The sequence below is a fragment of the Cynara cardunculus genome, assembly GCF_001531365.2.
Source record: "Cynara cardunculus var. scolymus isolate 2C chromosome LG 6, CcrdV1, whole genome shotgun sequence".
NCBI lineage: Eukaryota > Viridiplantae > Streptophyta > Magnoliopsida > Asterales > Asteraceae > Cynara > Cynara cardunculus.
The window spans coordinates 4,993,932-5,007,095 of NC_037533.1; the positions used below are offsets into that span (position 1 = coordinate 4,993,932).

Here is a 13,164-nt window from a genome sequence, read left to right on the forward strand (position 1 = left end):
ATAATTAAAAAATAAATTAAATAAATTACATAAAAAATGATAACTTGATTTGATATTAACATTGATATATTTTTTTCAAATCTTTATGATATCTTCAAATTTATATTTTATTCAAAAATAAAATCATTAATATTTTCTTAAAAACACATAAAATCATACTATAACATCGACAGAGACAAAAAAAATAAAATAGAACATTAAAATCAAGATGTATCTCATTGCATTGCGCGAGTACCCTTCTAGTTATATTATAAAGCATATGACAAAAACTCATAAAAACCATCGTTTATACATGAAGTGATAAAATGTTGCTTATTGATGCATATTACTTAAAATTCAAGATTACGAGTAAATTGTGTATAAGTACAACTAATTAAGTAAAAAATATATTATTAAAACAAAAATAAATTACTTCGTCATTAAACCTAAATTAAATTATAATAAAATTTGAATTAAATAAAATTACATAAAAAATAAGAACTTTTATATATTTTTTTAATTTTTATGATATCTTCAAATTTATATTTTATTAATAAAAACATTATTGTTTGCTCAAAATCAAATAAATTCGTATTATAAATCGACAGAGGCCAAAAAGATAAAATGAAACATTGAAATCGAGATATATCTCACTGCATTACGCGAGTACCCTTCTAGTATATATTAAAGAGTTGATTTTAACAATACAAATAGACATCAGATTTCGGTGTTGTTTATTTATTTTAAAATCCCAGTGTTTATCATGTTGTACTATAAGATAAGAGGTTATTTTATACTATCTTATAAAACATTTGACAAGTACTTTTAAAAATTAATTTGTATGCATGAAGTACAGTTTATTGATGCATATTATCTGAAATTCAATGTTACAAGTAAATTGTGCCTAAGTACAATTTATTAAAGCTACACGTTTGAATTCATGTAGCTAAATGCAGATAAACATAATCAACTATATGATAAACATCTCATTTTAAATATGAAAAATCTAAAATATAATTAAGATATTATCCTTATAAAAATTATAATATTAAAAACATTATCGCTTTCTCAAAATCATATAAAACCGTATTATATCGACAGAGACAAAAAAATAAAACGAAATATTATCTCAATATATCTCACTGTATTGCGCGAGTATCCTTCTGGTATCTATAAAATTGTTTGTTTTGGTGTGAACAGAACTTAAAACTATTTACCGTCTTATTACTGGACAAGAAGTAAAGTAATGCTCTATTACCTCTTAGGCTGTCTTCTCGAATTTGGGAAGAACGAAAATGAAAATAGTTTTTTATTTATGTTATTGAGACGGAAGTAAAAGAAAGGAAATAAAAAAAAATATATATTATTTTTCAAGCTTTGAGTAGGGGTGCTCAAAAAATCGATCAACCCAGCCAACCTAACCCAAAAAAAAAAAATCAACCTGAGGTAACTTGCCATATAATCAGTACAAAATTAGGACAAACCGAATCTATTAAATCAGAAAGTAGCGGTAGTTGAAGATTTTTCCAAGTATCTCACGAGATCAGGAAAGAGGGGCATCTAGACGAAAACCAACCAAAGGACCTTGATTGAATATTTTATCAAATAGCTCAGCACCAGGAGCGACACCATTGAAAACGGGAGTTTCTGTTCCTCCAAAAGAAATAGGTAGTTTTTCTAGTTACTACTTTCCAAAAGACTTTAAAAACACCTAGAACTTGATTGTCGCTGTCGAAATTGATCATATCAGTGACCCATACTGGCATAATGCAATTGAGATTCCACCACTTGAAAATGCATTCCTAAAGATCCTTTGCCTGAGAATAACCAACATGTTGAAGTCCAACATTGGCTAGAGTTGGATTAGTATTCATGTATATATGTTGGAACCTCCCCATTTTTCTCAAGGGCTCTTTTAGAAAGTAAATTCAGGGGGTTCCACATATTCTCACATGGTATAAGAGTCAAGGTATACCACGAAGGGACTTGATAACTCTAGGGAAATTTGTACTCGTCTAGCCCCCTCTCAACACTCTAGGACAAATGTGTTTATTTCTCCTATATATATGTTGGAACCTCCCCCTTTCTCCTCAAAGGCTCTTTTGCAGAGTAAACAAGGGGATTCCACATATTCTCATACAAGTATGATCAATTGATTCGATGAAATTTTTGCACATCGGAAAGAGACTTGAGTGTAGCTTCAATTCCTCTGTTGTCTAATTCTTGAAACACTGAGTCTCCAAATGAAAATATTGATCTTCCTTGGTATAAACTTGTTTCACCTTGTTGGGAAGTCCATATTTGATGACGGAAGAACTTTGGGATCCAACAAGTTTGTGAGAAGATAAACTTCCATCTTCATGAAGAAACCAAGAAGCAAGATTTAGAGGCCGTTTACTAAGCAATTACCTTGTAAGTGTTGATCGGATAACTTTCCTCACCTGATGCAATGACAAGGACCGAAAATCTTACATCGTAAGAGCGATGATAAGGATAGAGAGTCATACCCGATAAGTGATGGTGAGGACTCTTACCCTGGTAAGTGTTTGTCGGGTAAATTGTTGCATACGATATCGTTTTAATATACTACAATCTTATCTGGTAAAATAGATTATAGTGTTGACTCCTAAAAGTAAGCGTTTACCAGATAAGTATTTGGATAAACGACCCCTAAGAGAAGCTTTGCGCAACCTACTTAAGAGTTGAGGGAAGTAGGAGTAGGACTACAAGACCAATTCCAAGTTCACTCCCACCCTCAACCCCATGCTTAAAGACTCTGGTATTTAGATTGAAAATACGAGAAAAACAATCACACATCCTTATTATTTATTTATTTAAAAAAAATATAAATTATTAAATATTTATTTAAGGGTATGTTTTAAAATATAGTTTTTAAAAAATATAAATTATTAAATATTTATTTAAGGGTATGTTTTAAAATATAGTTTTTAAAAAATATAAATTATTAAATATTTATTAGAGGGTATGTTTTGAAATATAGATTTTTTAAAAAATTAAGGGAAGGCATTTTACATAAACATTGTTGGTAATGGTCCCTTCTATAGAAAAGCATGGTCCATGCTTTAGTTTGAAAATGCCCTTACAAAACAATTGTCTTTTGAGTGTTAATTATAGTTAATATATATATAAGATAACATAATTTATTATTTACACCTTTTTATTTTTTTATTTTCTTTTTAAAATGCTAAAAATTGGCGTTTATCTTTTAAAATCCCTACAATTAAATTTATGTTATAAAACGAAAACAAAAAGTGAGAGAGTGTTATTATTTAAAAACAATAATTATAAATTATAAAAGTATGAAATAAATAATTTATAGTTAAAGTGAAATGAGTAGGTAAAACAACAATCATTAGTAATGAATGCTTTTGTCCATTATAATTTTTTAAATATATAATATTTATACACATCAAATACAACAAATAAATTTATGCACAATCCTCACTTTTAGTGAGGTTTGAACCACTGACCTTTTGAGGTTTGAACCACTGACCTCTTAGGAGGTCAAATACTACAATACCGTTAGACCAAAAGTCATTTGGTTGCTTTTGTCCATCATTAATTATACAATTGATATATTTAAAGGAGCTTTCTTTAACGATTTTAAGTGTGACAAGACGTACTTCATAGTTTTTAGGCTTCCTTTACCCAACCGATCCAATTCAAATGAAGAGAGAGTAAAGATCCATTTGAACCAAAGTAATTTTTTCACGTTCACGGTCCCCCTACAAAAAAAACATTGATTCACTCTCTCAAGTGTATTTAGCACACCCAGTGGCCCACGAAACCATAAGAAAAGTATAAGGAGAGGCTACCAAGAACCGATTTAACAAGAGTTAATCGACCACCAAAGCACTTCGTTTTTGCTTTCTAATCAGCCAGTTTCTTCAAGAATTTTTCTATAACAACATTCCAACTCCTTATTCGTCTCCTATGTGTACCCACCAGTAAGCGCAAGTAATCAAATGGGAGCAAGCCCCCTTTACAACCCAACCATAGCCATATTTTCCACCTAACATGACAAAATCTCCACTCCAAATAGCTTACTTTTGTTTAAGTTTACCTTGAGGCCAAAGGCCAATTGAAAGCAGTGAAGGATTCCCATGAGGTTTCGTGCATTCCATTTCGACCATTCCCTGAAGAAGATGGCATCATCCAAATATTGGAGGTGAAATACCTCATTTTCGTCCACCCTAACTTTTACACTATTGAAAATTCTTTTTCCCACCGCTTCCTTCATTGCCCATTAGCCCTTCTGCAGCGATAATGAAGAAGAACGAGGATAGAGAGGATCCCTTTGCCTGGCCCCTTTCGACATGGGAAATCTTTTGTAGGGGAGCCGTTTATGAGTAAGGAAATGGAGGTCAACCGAAGATACTCTTCTATCCAATTGCACCACTTCGTTCCGAATCCTGTCAGATGCATTAAATTTATAGTAAATTCCGGTTCAAGTTGTCAAAATCTTTTCCAAATCAACTTTAAATGATAAACATCTCCTTTAAGACTTTTTTAATGGATTCAAATTGGCTATCAATACTCCATCAAGAATAAATCTACCTTTGATGAAAGCATTTTGAGCATCATGGATAACCTTACCAATGATCTTACATTGTCCTGCCAAAGATTTTGCATAATTTTATAACAGCTGAAAAGGCTGATAAGTCTGTAATCCCTGCATTCAAGAAGATCACTAGTTTTGGGAACCAAAGTGATGAATGAATTGCAGCCTATATTAATTGAACCAGAAGCGTAAAACCAATTGATAGCCTTCATAAGGTCTTCTTTGATAATGCTCCAAAACCTTTTGATAAATTTAAAGTTGTAACAACCCAAAATTTACAAATAACAACAAATATCATAGCATGTCAAACAGACACCAAGATCAACGAGTAAACAAAAATTCAAGTTACATCTCATGAGTTGTAGCAATTAGAAGTAACATCCACAATTGAGATTTATTACAAAGCTAAGGAAAGTCTAAGCTTGAACAACTAAGTCAACACTACACTAAGGATCAACGCTTGCCCTTCTCCTTGGCAGATTCCACTTCAGACTTAGCTGAAAATGGGTTTCAGTTTTACAATGCCAGGACTAGACCAAAAGATCTAGTGAATTCCATCTATGATAAACTAGTTTATTGAACCAGTATTTCATAAATAATGTAGACTCAGAAGACTGCATACATAACTGAGCATCATTACATAACCAATAGAAGACCAGGAGACAGATAAGCCATATATTTTGACATAATCTGACAAGCCGATTTGAAGTGAACACTTTGGGACCAAGTTTTTTTGTCATCTCTAATCCTAGTGTGGGAACATGTTCAACATGTCATCTATAGTAAGTAATATTGTTGATCCAAACTCTCTCAGTGATTTGATGATGACCCTCCATACTTAGTGAAATATGTTCGTTCTACTTCTGTTCAGTTTCAACAATCATCTTTGATTCTGTTCAGTGATTGTTGAACATGAAGTATTCCTCAAATACAAAATTCAAACCAAAGGAACCTTTAGCGATGTTGAAGAAGTAGCTGAAGACAGAGACATAACAGTCTGTGATCTTAAGTGGATTCAATAATAAGTGAAATCCGACCAAGACTCAACAAACACTGAAGAATCTTTAGAGATGAATCAGTGTCAGTGATCAAATGAATCTTGCTCTAGAAACTTAGCTTTTTCCTTATCCTTATGCACAAAAGGACAACCTTATAACTCACATTGAAAAATACACGTACAAAGTTACTTTATTGTCTTCATACGTGCTTACCAACTTTGTGAAAGACAACTGTTCATATGCGGCCAAAAGCCTGCATATCTGAAGACAAATGACAAGCTCTCCATTAGAATTTTGTCATGTGTTTTGTATCCTCTAAATTGCATTAAATGCAATAGGTATGAATAGTGGAGAAGACTCCTCTTCTTAGCAAACACCTTCTTCTCCTTCTAACTCTCTTCTCTCTTGTTCTTATCTCTTTCTGTATAAACTGTGTGTTTCTTAGATTGTTTAGATTAGCTCTTAACCTTATCTTTTTTTTTTTTTTGCAAACAATCTATAAATTCTTTATTGATCTTCTTTATCAATAAACAAATTTAAAAAGTGAAAATTATGTGTTTGTATTCATCCCCCTTCAATAAAACTCTTGTAGATCCGTTTGGTACCCATAAATGCCTTTCAAATCCTCCTAGCCATTATCCTACTGCAATAATTCTTGCTAAGAGGAACGATCATGTTGTGGCAATTCGACCCAGAAGGTAATGGGTTACTCTTACAACACGTCCTTGTACAATACTTAAGGCTCTCGGCTGGTAGCAGGAGCAACTTTTAATTTATTATGAGCCCAAACGATGGATTCAATAAATTCTTGCCAATAATCACGTCCACTGAATAAAAACATTAAACTAAAAGCCCATACAAAATGAGCACCTAGGAAAAAAAGGCCATGTGCAGATAATGGAGAACCATAAGACAAAATTACCTGTGATGCCTGTGCCCATAATAAATCGCGGCAAGTTCACTCTACATACAAGAGTATGGATGAAGACTAAACAAAGATACTGTGGGACCAAGTTTCCAACCCTTTTCCTGGTATGGGAACGTGTTCAGCATGTTAGCTAATGCAAGTTCAAAAGTACTATTTTATTAGTACCATATTTTCTTTATTGTTCACTCAGCATACAAAAAAAATGGGTTGAAGCAACAAGTGCCTACATCATACCAAAGGTTGATATGAAAAGTACAAAGGTACATGGATCAGCAAATCAAATAAAGACACGCGTTGACGTTGCATTATTGCATTTAATGCATGGACTGCTATAAAAGACGGTATTTGGATCATATGGAACTTGTCCCTTTTCAAGAATTTCTAAGTGCTTATTCTTTCAAATCGTTGCCATAACCTCTGAAGACTTTCTTAGATCTTCATATTGAAAGAGTGCCTTCTTCTCTAACTCTTTCAGTGTTAGCAAAATTTTCAACTAGTTAGATTGGTTAGGATCACATGTCTTACCTTCCTAGCTTCTGCAAAAAATCTATAATTCTTTGTTATAACACAAAAATATAGAATTAAAAAGTGAAAATATATTGTGTTTATATTCAACCTCCTTTTACAACACTCGTAGTATAAGTCATTAACCCATCAGGGACCAATAACTTGTAAGTAATTTGTCCGATATGCAAATGTGCGTAACATGCACACATGTATAGAAACTAGGAAACATCTTCAATTACTTGTATGCATATATGTACACAGTATAGATGAATGATTACCAGGGTGTTCTTCACTCTATATATAATGATATCACGTAAACAATCAAATTGCATAGTGAGGAAAATCCCAATTCCCTTATGAGATGAGAATAAGGATGGAATCTTATTCCTTGACGGGGATGGAGAGTTTGGAATATAGACTAGAGATCAGGGATGGAATGTGGATGGGGTCTCCATTACCACCCCTGGACATCTTGTCATCTCTAGCCAAGACGACACCATACGACACTATGGTAATGTGTAGACTTAAACAATTAACATGGTGTAGACGGGACATGAGGTGAGTCGTAAGGATGTGTGTGAAAAGTTACCGCTTCAATTACAATCAACTGAAAAATTGGATTATGCTAGATAATTGTAGTAGGCTGAAACCAAAAATGTTTCCAATTATATATGTATTTATATTATGGTATATTCGTATTTGGTAATTTGATGTATGATTGTATGATACTTGGTTTTATGTATATTTATAAATTATGTTGGTTGTTTAATTTATATAGAGTTCTGATAACGTTGTTTTCAACGCATATTAATTTACCACTTTCCAATTTGATTCATTTGTGTTTTGAAGTGAATTTTGTAAAATAAAACCATCCTACGTGGTAGAAGATCATATTTATGAGCTCCTTATAATTTCAAAGCTGTGAGCTACCAATAACTTCCACCACAGTTTTAAGTTGTGCTATAAGTTAGTGGGCTAGCTTGCTACTTTGGGCTTTGGGTGTTACAAATAGCATCAGAGCCGATCCTTGTATATCAGGATGGCGGGGCAACCCTCGTTGAGCGTAATAGTCATTGAGGGGGATGTTTGTAACATCTAGACAACTCCCACATTGTCGATCACAAGGAGGATTCTAGGACGGCTTGATGACCCTTCAGGGAAGCCCATAACTGACGACGGGCGATATGGTAATTGTCCGCATACACAAAAGACAAGAAGAGAATCTTAGAGGAATCCCGGATCTTAGCCTGAAAGTGCATCACCTGATCGGTGGCATTTAAGAGCATCATGTCAACATGGTCAGGATTCCAAGCAACAATGATACGAGTTCCTCTAGAGCAAAGAGTGCCATTAGAGGTCCAGGTCCAAGATCTAAAGACTTTCTCACAGATGGGAGGAAGCTTAGGAACAGGGGCACGAGACTCAAGAGCCGCACAAATATGAAGATTAGAAACACGAATGAGATCTCTTAAAGCTCTCTGGTGGGATAGATTGCAGAGACCCCGGGTATTCCACGAGGCAAAGCTCGTCATTGGGAAACGGGGGAGGGTGTGGAGTCCATATGAATAGAATATTAGATTTTAGAGCTACTTATAACTCAAAACTATGGGCAACTAATAACTTACACCATGGTTTTTAAGTAGAACTAGAAGTTATTGGGCTGACTTGCTGCTTTCGGTGATGCATTTAGATGATGTTTTCCAACTAGGGTTTGGGACATACTGCACACCCTCCGACTTGGCTTTACTTTCGGGTGATTTTGGGCATACCTGGAGCGATTTTGGAGACACAAAAACCAGAGATTATCATTAGGATTGAAGAAATGAAGCCGTATCTATGAATTTTGCTCATGGGGATCCATCAACAAAAAAAGGGTTCTCACTTTGCTTTATATTTTGATTGAGAAATCATGTTTGAACATATAAACTCTTCCCTTTCTTCCTTGTTTTCTTCCAACCCTAGTATGAACTCATCTTTAGATGTTGGGGGTTGGATGATTTTTGAAAGTTGTGATTGTGTTGGGTTTTCGATCAATGAAGCATATGAGTTTGTGTTCAATGCATTTGTTATCGTAACAACTATCATTGATTTATTGGTTATAAATTAGCTTTGAGAAAAGTATTTTATAGTTAGATTTATGATCCATATGCTTAGGGTGAGAACTTTGATAGAGAATACCAATTAAACCTTTTATAAAACCTTGGCCTTAACGAAATCCTGAAGTCGCGCGTTGAGATCAAGAGATAAAACTTACGTTTTGAAGGGATAGATCGTTTATGACGAGAGAGAGAGAGAGAGAGAGAGAGAGAGAGAGTAATAGGTAATTACGGGATTGTGTATTAATCTAATTGTTTAACCTGATAATTATTGCAAGTGAAGTGTTTAATGTGAAAACCATTAGAATTTCAACTCTAATTATTTATTTCAATCGATAAAACCAATCTAACCAAATCATTTGCGGGACTGGATCAATTATCTTAAATTATTTAGGTAAAAATATGTTGTCTGATTCAACATACAAATGATTAGATTGGACGCAATTAGATCAGTTCCGCCCAAATTCATTAAACATAAACTGTTTTTCACTGAACATCTCGCAGGTTTTTTAGAACACTAAGTTATTTTAGATGGAATACCAAAATATTAACTATTATTGGGTTTTTGTTTTTATAAAAGACGGGTTCATGTATAGAGCCATAGAGGAAGGAATGGTTGTGGAGCTTATGGTTGAAGATAAAGGTGTGCAAAAAGTCATCCGATACAATTAAAATCGACTGACCATAATCGAATATTAAATTGTAATCGGATCCAAAATTTCAAGATCCAAATCGGATCGGTCGGTTCTTGGATGACAGTCCAACATCCAATAAAACCGAACCGATCCAATTATCATCCAATTAATATCTAATTAATAATTATATATAACTATTAGCATTTTACAATATTTTTCTTAGTTGATATTTATGTACATTGTTTTTTAATAACTTAAGAAAATATATGAATAATTGATTGAAATAGTGGATTAATTGGTTGAGTATTGGATCAAAATATTGGACGAATCCAATCAAATCCAATGGATAACCAATAATAACATCCAATGAATGGAACCGATCTGATCCAATCATCCATTGGATTTGGATTGGATCAGATGTCCAATGTAATCAGATCAGATCAAATGACAAAATCCAACATCCAATGGATGATTGGATCAGATCAGATCCACCTAAATTCATTGGATTTCAATCGATGAACACTCCCGACCCTAGTTGAAGATAGATTATATTTTCAATTTAAGCAATTGTTATATATTATATTTTGAAAATGTCTAAAAAATATTTCAATTATTGGTAAAAGATTAGATGAAATAAAAAAAATGCATAATGAAAATTTTCAGTAAATCTATATTATCTTATTAAGTATTAAGGTAATGTGACTTGGTAAACACTTAACCGAATAAACATTTGTTAAACAATTTCTTATACAAAGTTTTAATAAATTATATAAAATTAAAAATTATAATAAAATTGGTTAATAATTCTTTTGTAAAAATGGGCCGTGGGTTTTATGAAGACATTTGGGCTTTAAAATTTTAGTGTCATGGACCATAGTTAAGTTATGTTTTGGAACGAGAAAGGGACGATAAACGAAGAGTCAATTAAGACACTGTAAGCCGGCACGGCAGCACCGTCATCGGACGCCGGAGAGAGTTTGTGAGCGGTTAACATCTACGGCGACGACGAGCTTCATACCTTTGCATCATTGCCTTTAATTCCTAGGCTCATCTGTAAGGCGGTCTCTACAAGGTGTTTTTGTTTGAGCAATCAAATGAGATGTTAATCGCAAATGTATTATAAATTGACAACTACAAGCTAGCTTTTTGTTTCTGATATAATATATATGATTACTCGATTTATCTTATCTGACTTTTGATTACATTGTGGTGAGGTTATTTTGCTATTTGGTTGGTCTATCTAAAATTAGGGTTTCTACTTTGTATTCAATGTGGAGAAATGTGTTGTATTTTGATGAAACTAGCTATCGGTTCTATGTATTTGGGGATTGTTAGATCAAGGTTATAGTCAATCCAGCCACTAAGTTCTAATAATTGCATCTGAATCATCTCCACCAATTGCATTTGCATAAACTCCATTTCAGTTTTCACACTAGCGAAGGTTGAAACTTTTAACAATGTTTGTTAATAAAAAATGACCTGTTGATGTGCCAAGCTATAAGCTGAATGCTTGCTTCCTGCCTCTCATCTTCTCGTCATCATCTCATCGTGGTGGCCATTGCTGCTTGTTTTTTATGATTTGGGTAATGGTTGTTTTTTTCCAGATTGTGCAATAAAATATTTTGTGGCTAGTGTTTGATTTTCATGAACAATTATGAGCTCTAATCACATGTGTTTCTTTTGCTTGTGGTTTTGAGCCTTGATTGATTAGTTTGTTAAATGTTCATGAACAATTATCTGTGTCTTTTGATGTGTTTGTGACATGATTAAGTGATTTTGGTTTTGTTTATGTTTATGATCAAGGGTGAAAATGGTATTATTTATCATTCACCACAAAAAGCATAGAATGTTTTATCTGTGTCTTTTGATGTGTTTGTGACATGATTAAGTGATTTTGGTTTTGTTTGTGTTTATGATCAAGGGTGAAAATGGTACTATTTATCATTCACCACAAAAAGCATAGAATGTTTTATTAATCTATACCATTGGCTTAATCCATCCATAAAGGACTATGGAAAAAAATATCCTCCCCTTAGGGGCTGTTTATGTAGAACTTAATAGGATCAATGGCTTAATTTGGTCAACTATACGTGGTTTCTTGTTTAGAGCTTAATGATTAAGGCATTAAGCTGATTTCACTTAGTTCAGCCAGTCCCCCCCTTTCCAGACACCATATTCTGTTCCTGCCAATGGTTCCCATGTTGAAAGGAAATTCCTTCGAAATCCTTTAATTCAACATCATGATGATTTCACCATTGATGAGGTTTGAACCCTTGACCTTCTGTGAGGTTGAGCTCTACAGGTACCTGGGTACCACTGAGCCAATGATGCTTTGCCGAGTGTCTGATATTTCAAAATACAAAATCGTCCTTGAAAACACTGGCTGCTCTCTCCATCTCTTGATCTATTTTCTCTCTCGATTTTTGGAAACCATATATTGATGTATTCTGCTTTCCATCTGCTCCTCTTGGTGATCTGGTACCGCTCTTGGTGTTCTGTTATGCTCTTGATCTGGTCTCAATTTTTGGATACCCTCTGCTCTCGAACTGGTCTGCTTTTGATCTGGTATAAGAACGAAAGAGATTATTGAGCACAAGTGATACAGTGATGTTCTATGAACTAGCAGCAACAATAAGACAAGTTCATGGTATTTATATAGTTGATTATGTAGCTTATTCATGTTTATATCATTCTTGTTATTTTTTGCTTTGGATCTTAGTTACGTCAATGAACAGGGAATGGCGCAACTTAGTTTAACAACATGCAAACGCAAGCTTATCAGAGTTTTTTTGGATCCAAGCTATGACCGTTGTTGTATGGTTTTTTGTCATGGTTGCCACGTTAATAACCAAATACAAAAGGCGGAGTTATGCTTTACTTGAGGGAATCCATAATGCAGCTATCGAGCTTGGGGACAGCCTTATTCGAGCATCGACAACAATGGTTCAAGCTGAAGTGGATCTACAAAAGAAAACTTCCATGGTCTATTCTGAAATTTTAAAAATGCGTTCACTTTCGGAAGATAGCACATGAGCCATCCGACGTGTTAACGTTTTGGGCCTTGGCGGAAAAGAGGCGAGAGAATTGGGTGCGGTTTATGTTAGAACAATGATCGGTTATGAAAGATGTGTGTAGACGATGTTTTTGGGTTATTAGTAAAGGATGCAATATATAATCAAACAATATTTTTGAGTTATTATTTACGTATGGAATATGTAAAGAACTTATGAAAGGTTAAGCATGTTATGGTTGGTTCTTAGAGTACGTTTGGTATGCAAATGGGACTTGACAGGCCGGAAAGAATTGAACAGGTGAGAGTGAGGTAGACGGGTTAAAAAAACTGTAAAAATGTTTTAGGTTTTTAATTTGTCATGAATAATTTTACCAATCTTGTCATTGCTCCCCGGATTTTGTTCCATCTATTTTAGTGGGGTAAAAA

General features: G+C 33.8%; 1 long non-coding RNA gene across 2 annotated transcripts; it reads left to right on the plus strand.

Moving 5' to 3' along the window:
• The first annotated feature begins 10,633 nt into the window (after positions 1 to 10,633).
• Positions 10,634 to 12,916, plus strand: LOC112514804. 2 transcript variants are annotated; one of them, XR_003069434.1, is made up of 3 exons: positions 10,634 to 10,797; positions 12,298 to 12,372; positions 12,461 to 12,916. It is a non-coding gene; the product is annotated as an uncharacterized LOC112514804 (long non-coding RNA). The 2 variants fall into 2 exon arrangements; XR_003069433.1 differs by lacking the exon at positions 12,298 to 12,372.
• Positions 12,917 to 13,164: the final 248 nt, after the last annotated feature.